This window comes from Sitophilus oryzae, unplaced genomic scaffold, assembly GCF_002938485.1.
Source record: "Sitophilus oryzae breed Bouriz unplaced genomic scaffold, Soryzae_2.0 scaffold_942_pilon_pilon, whole genome shotgun sequence".
Taxonomy (NCBI): domain Eukaryota; kingdom Metazoa; phylum Arthropoda; class Insecta; order Coleoptera; family Curculionidae; genus Sitophilus; species Sitophilus oryzae.
In genome coordinates, this window is record NW_022147575.1 from 2,660,556 (window position 1) to 2,666,649 (window position 6,094).

Genomic DNA, 6,094 nt, shown 5'->3' on the forward strand with positions numbered 1-6,094 from the left:
CAAATACTCTAAATACAAAAAATGTTCATTTTTTAATTCTCCGTCTACTGAAAAAATTATATACAGGGCGTTCCATTTAAAAAAACGAAGAAAAATTATTTTATATTTTAGAAAGTTTGGCGTAGAATTTTCAACATCCTGTATGATTTACGATTTTCATATTTATATCATAGTAAGTACAGACCATCTAAAGTAAATACCTAATATAGTTTTGATTTCAGAACAGTTCCTGTATTTTTAATAACTTTTTTAAAAAGGGCTGAAAAATATATATTTTTGATTTATTTTTGAATATCTCTGAAACTATCGAAATATATTTATTTATATCTTGGGGTTATGTAAAGTGATCTGAAAAGAAGCTAAAAATGCAATAATATACAGGATGTTCCATTTAAAAAAAATCATCCAGATCCACTCACACTTTTTTGAGCCACCCTATAGAAGTTAAAATATTTTCCGGAAATACATCCTGGTACATACTTTAGGTCTGCACTTAAACAAAATTCTCAAATTTGTTATTCTAGGAACTACAGATGTGCGACGCACTATTGCCGGACCCTGTATTGTAAACAACTACTAAAACAACACATTACCTATAAAATACAATTCTCCTTTTTGTCACAAACAACTGTCATTCACAATAAATACCATTCATAGATAAATGCAACAAGTTTAGATAGGAAAGCCCGTAAAAATTTTAGGTCGCGAAATTATTTTGGGTCGCGACCGTTATACGCGATCTGGTGCTGCTATAGCGGTCGCTAAGAACAACGGCAAACAAAAACAGAAATAATTTTCTCTTGTCAAAGTCAGAATCTTCAAAAATTATAATAATCTTTCAAAATCTAAACCGCTCTCATTAAAGAAATTCCGAAAAGTGTTTATAGCGTCCATTTTCAAAGTAATTATTGCTATCTTGTGAGTTTAATTCAAGTTTTATTTACTTCAACCGGTAATAATTGTGAAAAAGTGGCATTAAAAACTTAAAAAGCTGTGCTGTGAACTGTGAACTGCAAAAACCATCGTGGATCGTGGCATAACGTCGCGTCGGTTTCCAATGTTTCATAGGTATTTCATACATGCGTCCTTATATAAAATAAAGTTTCATGTATGCAACACACTGTCTTTTATTTATAAAATTAAACGAAAATAATAATAAATTTGAATAAACAATATTTGGCGATATAATTCCGAAAAAAGCCGAACCGCTCCGAAATTTTCAAAAGTTTTGGGTCGCGACCGTTGCAAGAATAGCGCCAAATAGTGTTTACATTGTCTTTATGGGCACTTTCCAATCTAAACTTGTTTCATTTATCTATGATACCATTATACTATTAGCCCAGAGCCTATACAGGCCGAGGTTCAACAAATTAGAGACAAGCTGAAATTTGGCATGGAGCTTAATTTTGTAGATCTTTAAACATCCTGAAATCCCAGCGATGAACCGTTGAGCCCGTCACCCTAAAACCACCCCTACAAGGGGTAAAAATGGCCCATTTTTTACTTTTTCTTCAATAACTCTAAAACTACGAATTCTAGGAAAAAAAGTCACGAGTAAAAAATTGAAGAGAAGAAAATTTCCTACCACATAGGCAAAGAAGCAATTTTAGAATTTCAGTGGCGCAGGTTAGAATTCTTTAATTTAGGAGGATTGTTTTAATAACCCACCATTCTGTGTTTAACTTCAAATGAAAGCATTTTTGAGATAAATCTCGAGACCAAAAAATTTATTAGGATACAAGTTCCTATAAAAACGATCTTTTTAATAAAGGTAAGTTACCAGTGGCGGAGATAATTTTTTTAAATGTGCGTTTTTTACATTTTAAAAACATTGAATAAGGAAAATTGCAGTTTTACAATAATTTCCCATGAAATAGGTATATTGAAAAATCTACATGTTTAATAACAAAATAAGAAAAACCTTAGCTCGAAAATAGAATAACTTATCTTAAGGATATTCATCATTCACTTCCACATTTGTTGGGTTCATACATGTAATGCCATTGCATTGACCACATGCCATAGTGCAGGTGAGTCCCATTCGCTTGCATGTACATGTTTTTTACAGCCTCCCGAAGAGCAATTGCAAAAATTTTCTCTAAAACCCATGTAAGAGCAATGGGCTGGTTTGAATGTACCTATTGGATTCGCATCTCTCGATTTTTCAGATTCCAACCCCAATCTTGGTAAATTGTTATTTAACCAAGCCTGTACCTGTAAGTTAAAAATGAGAATTTAGTTTAACATTTGAATGCAACATAAATTTAACTTACCTGATGAAAAAAACTCTAAGTCCATGATATTTCACACTATTGGAGGTAGGTGGTAATGATGCCAAGTTGGTATTAAGACTTCGTTTAGCTACGTACTGTTGATAAAGCATGTATCTGGCACTATCCAAATCTACTTTTTTGTCGAGTTTTTAACATATGCTGCTATAAAAAACTGAGATGTAACTTCTTCTAACTTCTCCTTTGTAGCCTCGGGATTATAAAATTCTTTTAATAGCTCAGATAACTTTTTCTTCTGGATGGTGTTCACTAAATTAATCTTTCCTTTATTGAAGACAGCAGATGTTGTGTCACAACCAGATATAGCGTGGACACTAAGAATCACATTCTTCAGATCCCCCAACTTTTGTTATAAGGCCGATATGTCGATTATTTTATTTGGTTTTGACACCTTTCCCGGACGAATCATAAACAGTCTCTTGTGGCAATAATAAATCAGTAACACTATAATGTCCGTATCTTCGCTAACTACTGCTACGGTCCCTTCTGGTAAATTGTCACTTATTGCGACCGCTGTAGTTACAATAAGAGTATCGGCATCACCATCAGCGAATTTAACATTGATTCCATTTTCCAACAATACTTTTCCGAGCGCACGAATGAAGTTGCTTTTCTTGGTGTTGTTTGACAAAAAATTTGCCTTTGGTACTTCACTGCAGATAAATTCGAGAAAGATACAATTTGTACCATTTTTTTACCTGCAGATCTGCGATTCTGCTCCACAATTTTGGTCTGTATCTCTTCATTCATATACATATTCAAAACAATGGAACGCGACAAAAATCATATAAAAATGTATGGCTGCTCGGGCTTATGCAGTCAATCCCGCCAAACACCATCTTTCGATGTCCATCTCGAATGACTTTCTATTGGAGAGTATTAATCACGTGGCAAAAGCATACCAGAAATGTAAACTGCCCGTCAAATTAAATACCACAGCGATTTTTTTACTCATTTTCAACGAGTTGTACCTTTGAAAAAAACGGACCGATTTTGTTGATTTTTTAGCATATTAAAGATCGTTTTTCGCAGATTGATCCGATTTTCCTAAATTTTGTATGAGATTGAGTTTTCTATGATATACAGGGTATGAAAAAAAGGAATGTAATTTTTGTAATTTTTGTGTTGCTGTCATTTTGGCAAAAACAAAATTTAACTAGAATTATAAGTTCTGGGTATAGCTAAGACTAATATCTCGGGACGTATTTGGAATTTTTACGATAACTCATCTGGAATAAAAGATAATACATTTTTACTCTAACTTGCATTTTTTCTACCTTTCTTAAGAGATATGCTAACAAAACTGAAATTAATTTTATAATGTTGTTTTTTAATTGTTTTTAAGTACTTTAAGTTGCAGCTAAACTAGGTACAGATTTTTAGACACCAAAAAGTTTTTACAAAAATATCAAATACGTGTCGAGCTTTTATTTTAACCTTATGGGCTGTTAAGTTCAGAATATTAAAAAAATTAAACTGCGTTAGTTAAATCATTTTTTTTTAATTTCACATTGTAAAAGTAAGGAATATCCTACAATTTTAAAGTTAATTTCAGTTTTGTTAGCATATCTCTTAAGAAAGGTAGAAAAAATACAAGTTAGAGTCAAAATTGATTATCTTTTATTCCAGATGAGTTATCGTACAAATTCCAAATACGTTCCGAGATATTGGTCTTAGCTATACCAAGAACTTATAATTCTAGTTATTTTTTTTTTGCCAAAATGGCAGCAACAAAAATTTACGAAAATTACATTCCTTTTTTTCATACCCTGTATATCATAGAAAACTAAATCTCATACAAAATTTAGAAAAATCAGATCAATCTACGAAAAACGATCTTTAATATGCTAAAAAATCAACAAAATCGTTCCATTTTTTCAAAGTTACAACCAGCGTTATTAATCCATGTTTACGATTTTACCCCAGATGGCGCTTTAAAACGCTCACATTTATGTGACACACTCGCGGGAATTCAAAAATCCTCACTTAATCCTCACATACATGTTCTTTTAACTGGTATTAAAAATACGTTAGAAAAAAAACGTGAACACAATGAAAACATCATAATATAATAAAAAAGTGTTTTAATGTAATAAAACAAACAACAAATACTGAATAAATCGAAGAGAAATCAGAAAAAATATGAAAACATTTTAAACAAAAAGTAATACCTATTACAAAAACAAAAAATAGAACTCTTTTTAAACTAAACCTAGTATTTATTACCTATATTTTTTTATATAATATTAAACAAATATTTATTTGGTTAATAAAAACAGGAACAAGAAATAGGAACATTACGTTTATATTATTTGTCTTAATAACCAATAAAAGCAAGACACTGACATACTAAAATATCAATTACTTACTTTTGTTTTGTCAAGTTTAATTAACCATTTATCCATAGTTTTAGTTCACTGTGTTGCTTATTTTATTGTTTATTTCAGTTCTATCCTTGTTCTATCGGATGTTCGTTATTTGTTTTTTTTGTATATTTGTTTATGTCCTAATCCTAATGTCAAATGGCAATATCAAAACTATGACATTGTGAAACTGTCAATACTATCATATGTCACGTTATATAAAAGAAGAAGGAGTAATGCCGAGGACCGCGGTTCGAATTCCGCATAAACAAAGTAGGCCCCGTCCAGATAGCATAAACAAAGTAGGCCCCGTCCTTTTTGCTGCCAAGGATCAGCAAAAAGGAGACGTTAACTGAAATCTTTTCTTTTTTTAAAAAGCAGATTGACAATTTGCACAACGTGTCTAAAGTCATTATCATAATAATAATAATACTCACAAAATCCTCACATTTCTTCTAAGGCTCACATTTTACCCTCAAGTTCTTTAAACCCTCACAAATGTGAGCATTTACCCGCAAATTAATAACGCTGGTACAACTCGTTGAAAATGAGTAAAAAAATCGCTGTGGTATTTAATTTGACTGGCAGTTTATTTAAACGGTTAGAAATTCTTATAGAAATAAAATACTCTCGTGTTTAAAATAAATTTATTATAAAGACGTGTCTTATTGGAATAAATAGACAAGCAACACTTTTCAAAAATAATAAGGCAATGCCAGTTTATTTTGAACGTGGTTCTTTTATATGTGAACATTCTGCATATCTTAAAATTTTTAAATGTCAGTTACAAACAGAAGCATCGGAAAATAATTGAAGCAAAAATTAACGAAACAAACATTTTTTTTGTTATTTACACGCCCTTTTGCCGTAGGGCCTAAACAAATCATTTAATATAATATAAAGGCGTCAAATAATGTTTTCACTTTCCATTAAATAAACGTCTAATACAGCCTGCACCTGAAGCTTTTGTAAAGGGCTCATATATTCAAAACTCCAACAGAGACAGCTTTTCTGTGTATATTCTTCTATACTTCGTATGCATAAACAATGAATAAATTTGAAATAATTTTGTATTTTTATTAGACGCACACACATATTTCCTTTCGCTTCATTTTTTTCCCTTTTTGAATATTTACGCAAACAAAATTTTCTTTTTTAAAAGATTGGTTTAGTCTTTTGAGTAATTTTTATATTAAATGGATAACTATGGAAAAAAATTGGGACATAGGAAATCCCATGTAAATTTTAATGGGGTCAATTATTGGCTTCCCTAATTATTTTAGAGAATAATTCTATTTAGGTTTATTGAAGAGCACTAAAACCCACATTCAAACGAATCACTTTAGATATTTTTGATTAGCTCGTTGACGAGTTATCGCCGATTTCTTTTTAAATATTTCTCCTTTCTTATGGCCCTGTATTTACTTATGAGCACCAGTC